Here is an 18505-nt window from a genome sequence, read left to right as displayed (position 1 = left end):
ACATATATCACCCTCCCTTTTCTGCTCCCAACCCCTCCTGTCCCCTCAGAACCTTACCACTGAGATTTTTTGAGGCTACTTGGCAGCTGTGACCTGATGGGTCTGGTTGTGGCTGTGGGGAAGGGGATTCTGAGCTCTGTGACACTGGAGCATAAGCATGATGTGTTCTTTCACATTTACACCCATGGGAAATGAAGAAAACATTTATTAACTAATGATAAAGATACAGCATTTTAAATAAAGTTACTTCTCTTGAAAGTATGAAATCCTATATTATCTCCTACATATTAAATCCTCACAATCAAGGTGTTCTGGTAATCTTTGAAACAATCAAGATGTTCTGGTAATCTTTGAACCATATTTTGGTCATCCCAGTTTGGAGGATCTGGGGATAGTGAGTTTTAAACAAAATGGAACCTTGTTTCATTTGTGAGGGAGAAATTATTATTACCAAAAGTGGCTCCTTGTGTTGTATCATAATTTTATATTATTATCTATAGTGAGTGAAACTAGGAGCTGAGTTAAAGGGATCTTCAAAGCTTGCACCTTAAAATTGCTGGTAATCATTCAATGACAGCAATCATAAAGGTCCCCAAACAGTCACAGTAGCTTCAGAAAGGTCAGAAAACCTGGCCACGACACCTGTGCTATATCAGAAACCGCACACTTCCTGCAACAAACAAATTTCAAATTTTGTATCTAATAAGTCAGAAGCAAAATTAATATGCAGGAAGAAAGCAGGAGAGAGAAAAGCCATGACAATATCAGGGCATTTGTTAGCATATTTCTAAAGGCTTCACATTTTCCTCATGGTGTGGTTTAAGAAAAAATTTTCTTTCCTTCCTGAAGTCCTATGACTGTTAAATTTCCAAGAGTATTCCTCAGACACACCTCTTAGTTACTCAAGTTTCTCTGCACACTAGTTGATCTTTCAAAAAAGTTTTAAAATTGGCTATTAACAAATGTCTGTCATGACCCTTTATTTATACTGCTCCCCAGCTTTTTTGTGAAAGCTTCCCCAAATAGTTCATGTTTATTGCTATTTAAAAGAGAGAAGTCAACATGAAATGTATACTTCAAGTCAACAAAACTCTGGAGAGTAATTTGCTAGAATTGAGCCAAAAATATGTGAACTTCTGGCTTGGGAAAATTGAAAGATGATGAAAAAGAAGCCTGTATCTTACTTTCAGCTTATGTGAACTCTGCAACTATGAGAGATTCCAATAAAAGTGTCCAACGTCATATCATTTCCTTTGGTGAAACTGGACCTGGATTTTGATCAGACTCTCCTCACCAGGCCTTTGACAGCTGACACTCTTGGTACTGGAACAGATTTGAAAGATGCCATTTAGTTCTGTCCTCAGCATTTTCTTTATTTCTATTAAAGTGTGATCCCATCTCTGCTAAACTATTCTATTGCTCAAACTATCATGTTACTACATACCACAATTATTAAACAAGTTTACAATCCAAGAACCCTAGAGATGCACTTAAGAGCTACAGTCCACTTTCAATAAGTGCAAGGATGATACATATCCTTTCAACAAATGAATTATTTATTTACTAGGGTAATATTTGAGAAAATTAGAAACCAATATATGTCACAACATGACAATGTGTGTTCAAAACTGGTTTGCTTTTGACAAAAAAAAACTTATAAATTTTAAGGAAACATTTATAAAATAAAGCCTAAATAAATTGTTTTAATGACTCCATCTTGTGATCAAGAATTTTGGGGCTCTCAGTGCCATCTAGTGATGTTTGGATGGAATTGAAATATAACTCTTTCACAGTATTACATATGTGTATGAGTATATTCAATAATAAAAACTCTTTTAGATTGGCAATACTATACTTCTTAAAATATAAATAATACTTTAAATTCTGTTAAGCATCTATAACAGCAGAAATCACACATACATGATAAAGCAGGACACAGCAGCCACCTGCTTTGTCTCCTGCAGTTCTGTTCCTACATCTTTCCTGAATCCCTGATTTTTCTCCCACCTCCTTTTCTACCCTATGCATTGCTTTGTCTTCACAGACACCTTGAAAACACTAGGTTGCTAAAACAAAACAAACAAACAACCCTCCCCCCCAAAAAAAGAAAATATTCATTAGAGAAACCTTTCAGATCCAAACATAGATAAGGAATTTACCTTCCACACAGAACCGGAAAACCCTAAGGTCTGTATTGGTGGCATTAACATGATGTGTTCAAGGCCTATCTTTAAAACATGCAATAGCTGGGTTTTCTATATACTTACATGTATTTCCTTGTGAACTGCAATAAATCCTCAATTTTAGTATTTGAAAGAGAATATTTGTCTAAAAATATGAAGGCCTTGCTGAATGAATTGGTCATTTCAGTCTGTATTATTATAATGTCTGAATATAAACCAGGTTTTTTTTTAACACTAATAGTATTCCAATCTTATCTTCAAACCCTAGTTAGATGTGAATAAGTCTCTGTTAACTGAGAATAAAGAATATGTGAAATGTAAATTCCTGTCTCTACAGTGCACACAATCCAAATCCAGAGTGCTACTAAGCAAATTGAAAGCTGGGTTTTGGCAGACTGATAAAATTTCTCAAAGTGGATTTGTTTGGATGGTGAGTGCAGATTTGCTCTGCCCTGCTTGGAATCTCTGTGGAGCTCTTGCCTGAATGCCTGAGGGCTGAGCTGGGCAAATCTGCTTCAGCACCATCCTCTGGCTGCTGGAATACCTGGCTTCTGTAGGGCAGGAGAGGTGCATGGTGGTGTCTGAACCCCTTTGTGAAGACATACCCTCTGCAAAATCTGTGCAAATGCTACAGTTTTGGGTCTTGGTAAAGAAAAAAAATAAACATACTAGCAAAGAGCTTACTTTCACTATTATATTTAAACCATATTTCAGCTCAATTGACTTAAATGTGACAGTGAAAAGGAACTCATTTCCTAAATAGTGGACTGGAGAAGAGACTGCTTAATACAGAAAACTTGCTGGAAAGATTATCACTTTCCCCCTGCAACACCTAAACCTCACTGATGGGCCAGGGATACAGCACTGAGGAAGGCAAAGTGAAAACAGAAAGAATTTCCAGCTGCTTTCATATCTGCCAGATGAACTGACGAGAGAAGCAGAACCACAGCCTGAGTCAATGTTCAACAAAGCAAGTTGTATTGACAGGTTTTTTTTGTAAAAATTGCACAACATCTTCATTCTCATTTTGCCTTTGGAAACTGCCTTTGACAGGAATGTTTTTTTTATGATTTAGAATAATAATTCATGCTGAAGATCTATATTTCATCTACAACATCACATGCTGAGACAAGCTGAGTATTAGATAAATTGGGGCTCTGAGTCCCAAAGTATATAAAAGAAGAATTTCACATCATTTAGAAAATCTGCCTTATGACAGCAGGACAAAAAAGACACTGATGACTTTCTATTTCTAGCTTCCAAGACAACAACCGTGACTGAAAAGAGCTTCTTTTATCTCTGATGTGAAGGGATTTTATTCCTCCCTCTTGGATGTGTTCCTTTGCATTCCAACATGTACTAAATTACATGTACTGCTGATCTTCAAGACCAAATGGAAATTAAAATGAAATTTAGTGCCTCAATTTCACAGCCTTGAGGCAGTGCAGGCCAGCAACGGTATTGACATCAGATCAGTCCAGTCCTGTATCAGTGTTAAAAAGGGTATCTCTTGACCTTTAATGCTGGCAAAAATCTAGGTCAGCCTTTCAGAAATGTTGACTTTTCTCTTTTGACCTCTGAAGCAAGTTCAATATATCTGATTCAAGAGGAGAGATACATTATGGGGGAGGAGACCATTTCAGCTTCTTCCCTAAACATGATCAGTGACCAAATGTTCCTGCAGCTCTGAAAGGCAGAATGATCAGGCTCTGTCACAGCACACAATTCCAAAGAGAATCATGCTTAGCACCAAGCATAACAGAAGTGTTAACATTTGTGGAGACAAGACCCAGTGGAATTTATGAGGGCTGTGGATGGGGACACCTGCTAACCTCCCTGATCATCCATGCTCCTTGTGGGGAACTTCACCTCCTGGTGCAGAGGAAGGTGTTGAGACCTCCTGTGGTAAGGGAGGTTCTCCTCCTTCCTCACCTCATTTACACCCAAGGTGCTCTGCTCTCATAAATGACAACTCTGCACATCTCTTGTGAACAGAGAACCCCAATAAAAAGAGCAGAATGTACTGTGCAAAGCATGGTGTAGGACTGGCTATGGGGACCATGATATCATAGACCTTCCCATTCTAAATTCCCTGGTCTTGTCTAGTGGTGGTTTAGCAATGGGGTAGCACAGCAGCATCTCTGTGTTGCCTTTCTGTGACTTCAGGGTGTGCCTTGGGTGGTGTGACATGGGTACCAGTTTTAGACAAGTTAGTCACATCAGGAATTCAGGTGCAGCTCATTCTCTTGTCACAGGTGATGGTTTGCAAGAAGAATAGGAACAAGCACTGAAGGCAACCCTGTTTAATGTGCAGTGCTCCTCAACACTTGTGGGCACCTGAGACAAGGGCCTGAAACAAGTTTGTTAAATATGGGTGGTTCTGAGAATGTGCATGTAAGTGGCAGTGACAGTTATGTGCTGTCACCTGCATGACTCAATAGTACACTTGGTTTACACATCAATGTTTCATCAAGATTGACAACTGGTGAAATGCAGACATTTATTAAATCCAGTTAAGCTTTCTAATTAACTTTCAACCTGTCACAGCTAATCACAGCCACCAAGATAAGCCTTGTTTCACTTGCATGATGTAGATTTTTTTCAAAAGAACATGAAAAAGTTAACACTTCCAAAGTCATTTCAGAAGGAAAAATCATTACAGTTAACTCATTGAATTTGATTGCTTTCTGAAATGACCAGCATCTCAGCTAAACAGACCTTTTGTGAATATGTTTTATGAAATTAATTAAGTTTCATTAGTCTTTCATGTTTTCTGAAATCCATAGTAAACATCTATGATGTCCATATTCAGAAGATTAAGTTGGTCTCTTGGACCAGATTAAATTTTCCTATAAATCCAGAATCCTGTTGCTGACACAAGACATATTGATGCTCATGAAAGACTAATAAGAGTGGGAGGAGCAATGCAATGTGTTTCTCGAGGACCCTCTAATATCTATTCACATTTAGATACTGTTTATGCTATTTTCTCTATATTAATTTTAACACAAATTATTTACTCTTCAGATACCCATCAAACCCTCCCTTCAATCAATACAAACTTTTAACATTTAAACATCCTAAAATACTTTAACATCCTCAAGCATGGAGATTTACAGCTTCTTCGTGTATGAAGAAAAAAATCACTTGTTTTAAGCTCACCTCTACCATCTTGTTTCCTTGTTACCATCTAGCTGCTACACTGGAAGAGAGTCCTCTTTCCATGCCACTCACCACTGAACAGACTATGGCCAACAATGACCAAAATTTGCATTTTCTCCATTTCTATGGCTTCCAAGTAATCTGCATTCTCTGCATGCTCTTCCCATCAGTCTGGCTCTTTAATGGAGGTGCTTTCATAGCCTGGTTGTGTGTCTGTCACAGAGACCCCATTGGTGCTTTTTTTGCTACTTTGCTTATGGATTTCTCACTGGTGGATCTCCTTTGACTTGAAGGAACCGAAAGACATCCTCCTACTACTGTCACATTTTTCTGTCAGTGTGCTGTTGCCCATGCCATGCTCCCCCTCTTGACAGTTAGCATCTGTTTCACAGGAAACGTGACAGCAATACTGAATGGCTGGATTTCAGTAGTCCCTGGGCCCTCTAGTAAAGCATAAAACACTTTTCAGCTTGCAGTGTCTAAAGTCAAGGGGAACAGAGAAAACATAAGGACAGAAGTGATTGTTCTGATTAGAGCAAATTGTTTCAGTGATGTCAAGTTCTGGATAATGTAATCAAATTTTCTGAGAAAGGAAAACACTCAATGCCATTTTTCTCTTGCAGCAGGAAATCAAGCAGGCAGAGCACATAACAGGATCCTCACCTAAAAATCCTGGTAGTTAAAAAATAAGAAATCCCATTATTACAGCCATGCTCTGAGTCAGACAGGGAATATATCTTTTTGACAGCACTGAAGGTGGCTGCCATTTCTGTACGTAAAAATTAATGCAGCACAGGAGTTTTGCAGGTCTCAAGAAAACAAACAAAAGTCCGATGTCTTTGAAAAGCAGCTATCTTGAAGAAACCTTGCTGAGGGGCTGAGAGCATTTTGGGCTGTAAGTCATGAATAGCTGAAGCAGGTGTTCTGACAAATCTTGCCACTAATCAGAGCACAAAAGAGGCTAGTACAGTTAAATCTATGCCTCCTGCATTTGATTTAATAACTTCTTGACTGGCAAACTGCCTGCTGTACAGTGATTCACTTCATATTTTAATAAAGAATAACTTGAGATAGAAAATTGAATATTGGATGGTAATTCAATCTAGGGAGTTTTGATGACCTGCTAATACAGTGAATTCAACGTTAATGGTTTGTGAATGACAGCAAACTCTTCATATTAAATTACAGCAGAGCATATGTTTTCAATCTTGCACTCTTTACTGCAATTTATAGCAACAAAACAAAATCCAAAACACAAGTACTATGGAAAGCATTAATTCCTCTGCATTAGGACAAACCAGGTAGTTTGAAATGTAAATAACAGAGAAACATAGGTCTGGTTCATTTAAATGAATATAAACATGGTTTCAGCTGATCTGTTTTGCTTGGAGCTGGTCCAACTGATAAAAATGAAATGTGGGCTGCAGAGTTAACCTGTGCCACAGCTGCCAGGAGATTCCTTTGTGTTAGAGATGAAGCTGGTGGGAGAAGAGAGTTGTGTCCTAGCAGCACCAGCAGCAGCACAGCTGCATTTTGGTATCTAATGTAGGAGTAGGATTATATTTGATAAAGTGAAAGAAGGATTACAGTGCATCTGACAGTAGAGTGGGCTTGAAGGAAAATTGTGTGCCATGGATTATAGGAACATAATCTTTTTATGCCCCAGTAAATATTGATTTTGGAGGAAAGATAGAGAAAATGTGTATCAGTCTTTAGGGGGAGAGAGACTGTGTATGTTTCTGTAAAAGCCTAATATTATTTTAATTTGCTGATTATTGAGAAGCTTGTTCCACAACCTTCACAATGTTCTATATAGGGAATGGTACATGTCCAAATATCACAGCAGGAAATAAGAAACTCTTTATCTCTTTAGCTAATTCATTATTGATGTAGACTTCCTACCAGAACAACATATTTTGAAGTGATTCTGTAAAGTCTTTCATGAGAATAATGGTCATTCTGCGGCTTTTCCCCCTTGTTTTTAGATTTAAGCCTTGCAAACATCAGATAAGCAAAATACTTGATTAATATGTGAATAATCTGATGGTGTTTCATATTCCCTAGTCTTTAAAGGAAACTTAAGCACAAGTGCATTTAAATAACCAGTATTGTTACTTTCCTTCACTTCTGAAAACTCACTTATCCTCTAAAGCTTGTGTCAATACGTGTTTATTATGGGGATACAAAGTATTAGGTATCAAATCCAGGAAAAGAAGATGAAAATCCCATTGTAAAATCTTGCAATTTATCTCGTCTCCACTTTCTCAAGTCTTCTTCCATGAGCAGCTGCCCATGAGGAGGTCTGATGAGCAGTCTGAGCACCTGCCAGATTGCTGAGTGTCCCTTGGATCTCACACCTGAACCACAAACTCAGCCCACCTTTGGTTATTATTTGATGCTGATGAAGATAGAAAGTAGCAAATATATTGAGATGTTAAAAGCTTATCTAGGTCCAGATCAAAAGCTCAGGGCTCAGGCTGTTTTAGCTTGGCTTTCTGACAACTGGGGCAATTGACCTAATTTTTGTGAGTGACATCCATGGGACCAGGATTTTGCTCTGGAATTATCTATTACTATGTAATTATGCACAAGAGGATTGCAGAGAAAATGTTTGAGGCTTAACTAGGAACTTCAGAATAAATAAAAAAATAAATAGAGAACAAAGCTCTCAGTACAACCATGGTACCTATCTCAGGAATCTAATTAATGCCTCCCAGGAACAATCTACTTATCTATATTTTGATACTCAAGCAATGTGAAAATTACATTACCATGTAGGCTGGCTGAATTCTTTTATTTTTCAGCAGAACAATCCTTCTCATAAGGATGGGAACAAATAATATTGAGCAGATAGTGACAGAGAGTCATGGTGCCCTACTGCAAGGTGCCAGTAAAAGTTGTCACCATCTAAGCTGGAGGACTTGTTCAACCACAATTTCATGGTCAGCAGAAAAATGGCCTTTTTGGAATTGTACGGGGCCATCAAAATCCATAGAGAACAGATTGGAAGAAGGTTTGGGTGATTCCTGCAGGACATATGTACTTTCTCATTACAGCCCATCCCGGGACTTCATTTACTGACAAAAGTTGAGGGCAAGTCTTTGAGAATCAAAATTCACTTCCAAGCAAAACTACTCAGGCTCTACTGACACCAGTGTTAGTTTTGAGTAGTAAACATCATTAGAAAAAGCAGCTGAAATAATTATCCCAAAAATTTCAGTTTTCACCTGAAATTTTTACTTTTCATTTTCCAACAAATTTCTCCACCTAATCTAAAAAACATCTTCAAGTGTATACATACTCTACTCAAATATTCTTCTATGGTTATCCAATATTTATAAGAAAAAATTATGCTGGTTATATGTGATCAAGACAACATTTTTGTATTTGGGAATTTTTACAATAGCTAGACCATGACTAAAAATCACTGGCAGGGTTAAGTGGATTCCACTTAAGCAATCAGAACATAAATGATTGGCACATTACATTTTTTTATATGGCAGAACAAGTATGACTAAAATTAATATGTAAAACACAACATTGATTCATTTTTCCTCTGGCAAAATTGACTTTATGCTATTGCATAAGAGGCCATGGTAGTCTGTGTCTTGAGCAGATGTGATCTTCAGAACAGAAAAAATCTCCTGTTTAATATAACAAAAATATGTGGTCTCAGAAACTATCTGTTTTCATTGGCCACATTCAGTTTCTGGCACATAAATACCCTCCTGAATCCTCAATAGAAATTAACAGCTTCTGTGTACTTGGAAAAATGGTGGGGTTTGTTATAGCACCAATAGAAATAATTTTTAAGTAGAAACTCATCTCAAATATAAATTTAATAAGGTAGGATAAAATTCTAGTTGTTCCTCATTCTAGTATGGCAGTAACAAGTCACCAATACAGCAAAACATTCAAACATTGTAATATCTAAACCACATTATAGTTTTTATAATTTAATCATGTATAACATCCTTTCTTTAGAAACTACATGAAGGTATGAAGACTGTCTGGAATTAGCTCAAATATGAGTGATTAACAACAGATGCAATGGAAATTGCTTACTGTGTGTCACCCAAACACATTCAACCACAAAAAGCATTTTTCATAGCAACACAGTGATCACTTAAAATAAAATTTAAAAAAAAAAACCCAACAAAAACAACGCAAAACCAACTATATTTCTTATATATAGCCCAATAACCAAGAATATTTATTTCCAACAACTAAAAAATATTTTTCATTTTGTGTTGTGAAGTGCAGGAGGTAAGAGGTTAAACATAGAACTAGAATATAGAAAAATACAGAAGACATGTTTCTTTGTAAGCACACACATGGAATTCTTCTTGGCTCTTGGAAAAATTGAGCTGTTGTACTTTTAGGAGCAGATTTTTCTGCTCTGATTTTGACATCTAGAATTTAAGCTGAGCAAGGTGACATTCCTTTCACAGCTACTGGAGAAAAACAGGTACCTTTGTAAAGTACTCTTCTTGCAGTGGGCAAGGGAATCTCATTTTACGTGCTAGAGACTTCCTGGGCTTTGGAAAAATAGAAGAGATTGTGGATCATATTTGTTCTTTGCAGACATCAGTGTCTTGCTAACAATATAGAGAATTCCTGGTTCTTCCTGGAGTGTCAACAAATTACCACCAAATAAAAAAAAAGCTGGTACTATTTTATAAACTAAATCATAAAAATAATAAAAAACGCAATTTCCTGTAAATGCTGCTGGGTGTATGAGGACTAGATTAAATTTCCACAGAAGACCTAGATTCAGGGGTCATAATATTACTAAAAGAAAAGGTCTGCTTTCCCTGCTATACCTTTAAACGTTCAATAGATCCTTGAATTAATTTTTACAGGGAACAGAAGACCTGAAAAATTATTGTGGAAGTAAGAGTTTAATATGTAAGGCAAGATTACAGAATTAAGCATTTTGTACAAATACTCTCTCAAAAGGAAAAAGAGGAAAAAACCCAGAAATATCTTGAATACATGTATCTAAATGTGGACTGGAATATTACCTATAGAAATTAATATCTCCAGGTACTCAGCAACTGCAGTATTTGGTTAACAGACTAGATAAGGGGCTCAAGTTTCTGCATGGCATAAGTATGTCTCACAGCTTCAGATTAGTCTGCAATAAAGTTTTTTGTGAAATTGTTTTTCTGTAAGAAGGCAGCACTTCTGATAGTTCTGGTGAGCTATGAAATACAATTTTATCTTTATGCTAGGAGCAACTGATTGCAAACCATGTTGCAATGAACTTTGTGAACTTGTCATGGTTGCATCAAGAACTGTACTAACACCTGCAGCAATGAGGCCCTATTGTTTCCTCAAGCCATCTTCACTTCACTTGAATTTCTGCTGTAGAGAACAATTCCTGAGACTTGGTACAAAAATGTTTAATTAGTCAGCATGTGATTTACCTGTAGTGTGATATTAAGAAATACATAGTGTGAGAAATTTTAGTAAAGTGTGGTGTTTTTTTCCTTCCTTAATGACCTTTGTGTATGGATTTTGGGTCATGGTGTTGTATGATAACATGCTGTTCTGGATAGTGGCTCAGGAATAATTTTTATTTTTTCTGTTCCTGGAGTTAAAAAGGTAAATGAGAGACACTAGGAGTATGCAGAGCAACACCATGGATGCCATGACGTCAGTCAGAATCATGAAGGTGTGGAAAAGATCAGATTTGCCTGTCTCAGCAGGGCAGGAGAAGACCTGGCTGCCACAACGTCACTTTGCAAGAGCAGCCTTTGGTCACAGGAGGGACCGTGGCACCGTTCAGCAGCAGTGCTTGAAGGCACACCACCAAAGCAGCTGGTAGGAGAAAACAGTGCTGGAGGTCTCCAGGGGTGGTAGGACTGTTTCCATCCTCCTTTTCAATGCAACAGGCTCTTTGGTGAGAGGAGCTAATCCACGAGGCTATTTCCATTACATTTAAGGGTTTCTGACTGGTTAGCAGGCACTTAAATCAAAACACCCATGGAAAAAGACACCAAAAAAATATGCCTGAGGCAGTGGGGTCTGAAATGAGAGTTACATTTAAATATAAAGGATGTAAAGATAAACAAATCCAGTGTTTTAAAGATAGAAAAATCATAGAGAAAGTGAAATGAGCCCATTGGAATAGACTTGTGTGTTGAGCTCTAGGCAAAAGCAAGATTAACTTTATTGAGGTCAATAAATAAACCTCCCCTTCAGAAACAAATTACTTAATTTAGTTCTGTGGTGAGACAGAGCCATCTGTAATGCCCACCCATCACCAGAGCAGTTCTATAAATAACTACCACTGTTGCACTACAGCAGAAGAGGATTAAAGCTCTCATTTAGCTCCCTTGCAGAGACAAAATACAAAGTTTTTACTGTGTGTGAGCAGCGTAAGTCGTCGCTTACTGCTGCGTGAATGATGGCCATCACAAAAACCTTCCCAGGACACAGTGAGACAGACTAATTTTTTTCCTTTGGAGCTTGTATTTCTAGATCAGTAATTTAAAAAAAAAAATATCCTCTCCTTTTCCCACCCCCTCCCCGCCACCAGCACCCAACAAAAAAAAAAAAAGGGGTTAAATGCAATTTAAAATCAAATTATTGGATATGTTGAAATCTGGGTTGCCAAAACCAGTTCAGACACTGTGTTCAAGACCATTTACATCCCTTCATTTTTCTTCAATATTTATTTTGGTTGTATAGGTCCCCTAACAAATGTCAATGAAGAACACACTGCACTGCAAATAAGTTCTGTTTCAAATATACTAACCAATTCAGTGACAGTCTTACTTTTTTTCTTTATTTGAATGTTAGTGACCTCAAGGCATGCAGTACAAGAATAGGTTCTGCTTTTTTTCTAATGATTATCTTTAATTGAAATCTTACTATTATTTGATTTAATAGAAACATTAGAAATATCTGCTAATATTTAATATTGGGGAAAAGATCCCCTTATTCAGAGAGACATCAAATAATATATTTTCTCTATTTTTCATTTATAATTATTTATATCTTTCTTAGGACTGTTAAGTGCTACCTAGCTTTTGATCAATATTTTTATGGTAATAAACAATAAAGCTTTTTTACTGCTATTTAAAGTGGTTTTCACCTTCTTCCCTCTGCAACTTCAACTTGTTCCTCTCCATCAGCTAGAACAGAACCATTTGATTCAGAACAGCTGAGAGAGTAGAGATTTCTGGAAAGCAGTGCAGAACAAGGGCAGGGAAATCCTATCAGTGACTCTCGGGTCCCCAAGATGTGCAGATGAATGTCAAATCAACTGGCTGCCTGGCTGCCTGTTAATCTTGGTGAGAGGGTAATAGGAAAAAGAGGGTTTTAATAGTTTTATTCCATATCACTTTGCAGCTGAGCTCTAAATGAATAGTCAGGGTTTCAAATCACGGATGGAATTGTTGCTCTGAAGCTTTGGCTTAAGTAGAGACCAGTTTTGATAACAAGTTGGTAAAGCTCTCACTGGGAGAAAGTCAAGGTTGGCATCCTGCCTAGATCACACCATCATCAGCAGAAAGATTTTCATTCACACCAGCTGCACTAAAGCTCTCCACAGATTTCTTTAAAAATTTTAGTCTGAGAAATTATTATACATTTCTTTATTGAAAAATTTCAGAGTTTACTCAGACTTCAAACAAAAGAGTGTGTAGGAACTAAGTGGGACTTTAAGGCTCCAGGACTACCATTTTGTACCACTAAAAAGTCAATAAAATTGCCATTCTTCAGTAGAAGTAGCAACATAATCTTACATCTCAGGAAATTGGGATTGACCAGAGTGTTACATTATGATGATAATGGTTACCAGTTCTCCACTACACAATTTAAATAGTGCAAATGTTTCTCAGTTTCTGCCAATATTTGAATGCCAGCAATAGCATTGTGTTAGAGCAGTTCAGAGATTAATAATTTCCCTTTTCACACAGCACCTGACCTCTAATAAACTTGTTCCATCTAGTAACAGTGTAACATTTCTGAGAGTTTCAAGGAGCAGTCCAAGGTGTGGTTTAGAGTGGCAGCATATTCCTGTTCTCACACAGGTAGTGTTGCAGAGGTTTTTGAGTAACTTTTCCCTGGATTTAGAGAAGTCCCAAAGAGACCAGTGGCCTCTCAAAATGGTGCTGCATTTCTGCCTGTCACTTTCAGGGCTCTTTATGACCACTTGTGCTGGGTGTCTAGCAAGAGCAGAGCTCCTAAAAGTGGGGAGAAGCAAGTCCATGCTGACAGTATTTTGCTGATTGCCATGGTAACTAGGGGCATTACTGTGCCTCTGAATGGTCGAGATGTGCATTGCCATCCAGTGCTCCTCAGAGGAATGCTCTTATCGTAACCATAAGAGGAATTCTCTAGCACATCCCAGCATTGCACAAATTGTCATAGACAACAAATATGGGGTAGAATTGCCCTCCCTGCCTATTCCTTAGGAGCTTGTGCTTGTGCCCCTGGTGAAACATTTCTATCATTTCCACCACTGCTGACTTGTTGCAGCTTCTACACCCCATTACTTTGCTGTGCTCTTGCACTTAAGGGGTTGTACTGAGCACTGCAACTCAGTGCCTACCACAATCTCTCTGTGACATTGTAACTTTCTCTGATTTATGATACTGAGGACATTATGAGGAAAAAATCCCCCTTTTTATTTTTGTGAGTAAATTTATGCTGTTTCCATAAATTTTTAAATTATTATTATTATTAGCAGAGGATGGAAAGGAGACAAAAATATTCTAACTTCTCCATTAAACTATACAATGAAACAAGAAACTTTTCTGATACATTGAATTATGGACTGTTACTGTTTACACATAGCTATGTACCCTTATTTCTAAACATCCTCACGGACTCTAGAACATCTATAACAGAATTTTTAAAAATAGCTGAATGAGGGGAAAGAAAATGTCTGTAATCTATACAAAGCAAATGAAGATGTGTTGTGGGTTTTGCTGGATAAATTAGATAAAACATGAGAAAATTATCCATTGCTCTGAAAGACACATTTGAAGTAAAAATGCCCTATTAGGTTTTTAATAAATTCTGGGGTGTATTGAGTAATAGCTGGCCACCATACACCAGGGTTTGGGCAGGATAAATCCTTCCATAGTCATGTCAAGTCACATGAACCTTCTTCACAAGTTGTTTAAATAAACGCTGGCCAATTGACTGTATCACACTGTCTGAAATGACTAAGAAAACATAACCTAGTGCAAGTGAAGGAAGGTAGTAGCTGGCAAAATCTACTCGGGTTAGCTGCTGAATTTGCATCTATCTACAAGCATAAAATGTTTGAACATTATGGGCAATCATTTTTAACTTAGTTTTTTCTGAACCAGAACCTAGATTAATTTAACAGAGAAACAGAAAGATTTTTTACGATGCAGTTCCATTTTAGTTTGCAGTGAAATTCAGTATCTGTTGAATTATCAGTGACTGCATGTTGGCACAAAAAAGAATGAAATAAATTATTCATAACAATTAGCATAGAAGTGTAACATTTCACAGGAGGGATTAAACTGGAGTGACTCATTCAATCTATCCTGCTGTTTACAGAGGTTTCAGTAACCTAGTGAGGGTGGAAAAATTTTCCATGAGACTCAGGCCTCAGGTCAGGTAAAGAGATGTTTTGAATGAGTTAATTGTAAAAGCTGTGTTTGTGTAATGTGTTGTCTAAAATAGTGTTGAAAGGTAATAACAGCTTCCATGCAGTGGGTCATTGGGTAAATGCAGAATAACAGGCTCATTCACAGGTGGTGGATGTGTTAGGTCAATGGAACTAGCAATAAAGTCTGCCCACAGAGAGTAACACAAAACACCATTCAAAGCAATGGGATCCTGATCAGAAGTTATAGGACACTACACTTCTGGTTATCCATATGCATTTGAGGCTGAAGACAATGGTACAATCCTTCAGAAAATAAACAGATTTCAAGAAACAGCAAAAATTAGAGCTTCTCTGTCCCAGACTGACAAAACTTTCAGATGTGACACTTGAAAGCAAAGAAATTGCCTGCTTAATATAAGCAAGAAAAACCTTCATGTACATTTCTTGTAAACAAGCAGAACTTTGGCAAAAGAAATCCAGCTCTTGACATTTTTCCCTCTATCACAATTAATTTTGCAAGTGCCTGATCATGAACTAATAACTCTGATTGATGGGAAAATATATTCAGAAGCAAAAGATTATAAGAGAGATGGCATTTTTATATTTTCATAATGGACTCAAACATATCTGTATCTGACCATGATAGTTTGAGGTCCTTTCTGAGGTAATCTAATACATTTCTGTGACATCAACAGATTTTTTAGAAGAATTTGAAAGGATGGTGAGATTTTGACTGGAAGATGGTTGTGAAAGAACTTTCTGGACATAGATCAAGCTGAAGAATAAAGTTAAAAGATAATTCCTATAACTAAGAGGCTATAGAAGGATGAAACTGCTAGTAAGTATTTTCAATTTGTCATGGAGCTAGAAGAGAATTCTCCCTGGAGCTGTGAAAATGTTCATAGTTAAAGTTCAGGCTAAGTAAGATGTGACAAGAAAAAATTGATTTCTCTGTAAACATATGCCCATGTTTTAAATAAGCATGATTAGTTGGAAGGATATTTTGTGCAAGAAAAATATTTTGGCCCAATTCTTTAAATGCTTGCAGGTAATTGAAAATTAGCTGAACATCTGTATTGTATCCTCAATAGTCAGTCATAGTCTTAGATGATTTGTGCTGGTTGCAATGATGTTGAACTGTCAATTTTCTAAATAGCAGCAGAGTAGCAATCTCTTTGTAAGCAGGTCTATTTGGCTCCATGAGATTATGGTAAAATCTCCCAAGGCATAATTTTGCTACAAAGGGGAACAGTCAGAGGAAGACTGATGGACAACAAATTAAAGTAAATGATTGACAAGACAGAGCCAAGTTCAGCTATTCAGCACCAATTCTGAGAGCCCAACAGCCTGCTGGGATTTTTTACAGGATGTTAACAGAAATAATTGCCATTTTTTGTTATCAGACTACCTCAAAAACTCCTAAATTCATTTTGTACTTCTGATAACAAGAAAAACTACAAGGACATTTGCTTAGTCATATTTTCACAAACTTCATTTCTGCTCCTCCTGCAGTCTGTAGAATCATAGAGAGTCAAAGCTTCTGGGAAAAAGTTTCAGGATTTAATAAGTGCAATATATTGTATGACTGATTTCCTTCGGGTCTCTTGACCTTTTCTTTCACAGAAGCCTTTATTATCTTTTAAGCATTTCTGCATATATTTGTGCAAAGAGTGAGACTCACATACAGGTATAAGTCTGATTTTCCAGAGAAGTTTGATTTATATGACATGGAAGGATTATTTATTTCTATACTCTTTTATTTTAAACCTTACCTTTTTGTGAATTATTTTAACTACTGGTTAAATAGTAGTTATATAAATAATAGAACTGGTTCAAGTTCTGACCTCATGAACTAGTATTTTGCTGTAACTTATTTAGTAAGTACTGTCTTATGAACACACAATGCCCATGTAACTGTACTTTTGTTTCCACACAATTTAAAAATAAGAAAGCAAAACCATGCTTCAAATACAGTACAAGCACTCCAATCTTATACATGAAGGATAACAGGAAGTACAACTGTGATAGGAGAACAGAATAGAAATAAAAAACAATTAAGATGCATTAGCCTCTGATTTCACTAAGGATCATGTGATTATAAAGAAAATTGTTAAATATTTGCATTTGAAATGCACTTCCAGAGTTCATTGTCCACTATTCATGCCATGCTCCATCAACTCAAAAAAAATCTAATCAGAACAAGTAGTTCAGGGCCATGTCTTGTTGATTTTTGAGCATCTCCAGGATGAAGAGTCCACAGCAACTCTGGCCAACCCATTTTGGATCAACCTTATGTTTAAAAACTAATAACATTGTATTGCTATGTTACAATTAATCACAATGTACCTTGTTTTCCTCTCTTCCTAGGGACAAAGATAATGTAGTCATTGGAGATGAGGATATGGAGATGGAAACAATCATAATTAGGAAGGAAACAAAGGGGTTAATGATTTTAAGATTAAGATTATTTAATTAAGGTGAGCAGAAACTGATCTAACTGTTTGGAGCACTGTGAATCATGCTGAAGAATGAGTTGTTGAGTTTCTTCTCTTTAGGCTTCTAAAGATAATCATTGGCAGTGAGTTCTTAATGTTTTCATTAATAATCTGGGCAGCAAAATAACACTTTGTTAATGCAATTTGCTGACAACATAAATTTGGTAAATAAGAACAGTACAGAGAAAAGTCAGAACTGTGCAGACACATAAATACGCAATTTTAAACAGAACAAAAAACGTAAACACATCAGATTCAATAACATAAGAAGCACATAAGTAAGGCTTACACATGCCTCTCCCAAGTTTACACTTTCTAACACATCTCTGGGTCTTGGGCTAAAGCTCAGCCCACTCCCTTGGTTAGGGCTAGGAGAAAGACAAACTTTAGAAATCTGGCAAACCATGGTGTTTAAAATAATGTCTAGGCCATTTATACCTGTTTGGGAATAAGGTTCAGTCCAAGACCAGGTCTTGGGCTAGATTTTGGGCTTAGTGTTCAGAGAGGTTAGAACCTCTCTCACAATCTGTTCTTAATATGAAGTACCATTGCATTGGGTTTGTGAGACAAGATTTAGGTAGTGGGGAGGGTACAGGGATGGCTTCTGTGAGAAGCTGCCAGAAGCTTCCCCCATGTCCAGCAGAGTCAATGTCAGCCAACTCCAGGATGGATTTGCCTCTGGCCAAGGCCAAGCCCATCAGTGATGGTGGGAAATGATATAAGAAATGGAAAACTGTTGTGTAACAGCAGCAGTGAAGAGATGAGTGAAATCATGTAGAGAAACAGCTCTGCAGTACCAAGGTCAGTGAAGAAGGAAGGGAGGAAGTGCTCCAGGCACCAGAGCTGGGATTCCCCTGCAGCCCGTGGTGCAGGTCATGGGGAGGCAGCTGTACCCTTGCAGCCCATGGGGATCCATGGGGGAGCAGAGATCCACCTGCAGCCCATGGGGATCCATGGGGGAGCAGAGATCCACCTGCAGCCCATGGGGATCCATGGGGGAGCAGAGATCCACCTGCAGCCCCTGGGGATCCATGGGGGAGCAGAGATCCACCTGCAGTCCATGGGGA

The 18505-nt window shown here is 37.5% G+C and overlaps 2 long non-coding RNA genes across 7 annotated transcripts in view; one reads left to right on the top strand and one right to left on the bottom strand.

Moving 5' to 3' along the window:
- The window catches only part of LOC135301816 (uncharacterized), a 134172-nt gene extending 129873 nt beyond the window's left edge, over positions 1-4299 (bottom strand). For 2 of the 6 annotated variants that reach the window (XR_010363556.1, XR_010363553.1), the window contains exons 1-3: positions 4116-4299; positions 1185-1323; positions 58-167 (exon numbers count right to left, since the gene is read on the bottom strand). This is a non-coding gene — a long non-coding RNA (uncharacterized LOC135301816). Of the gene's footprint in view, positions 1-57; positions 168-1184; positions 1324-2267; positions 2329-2788; positions 2974-3698; positions 3991-4015 lie in introns of those variants that run through there. The other 4 variants (XR_010363555.1, XR_010363558.1, XR_010363557.1 and 1 more) reach the window with 4 other exon arrangements.
- An 8877-nt stretch (positions 4300-13176) lies between these two features.
- Positions 13177-18278, top strand: LOC135301280 (uncharacterized). Its single transcript, XR_010363019.1, has 3 exons — positions 13177-14951; positions 15639-15781; positions 17311-18278. It is a non-coding gene; the product is annotated as an uncharacterized LOC135301280 (long non-coding RNA).
- The last annotated feature ends 227 nt before the right edge of the window (positions 18279-18505 follow it).

This window comes from Passer domesticus, chromosome 5 (genome assembly GCF_036417665.1).
Source record: "Passer domesticus isolate bPasDom1 chromosome 5, bPasDom1.hap1, whole genome shotgun sequence".
NCBI classification, from domain to species: domain Eukaryota; kingdom Metazoa; phylum Chordata; class Aves; order Passeriformes; family Passeridae; genus Passer; species Passer domesticus.
This window is presented reverse-complemented; position numbering and strand designations above follow the sequence as displayed.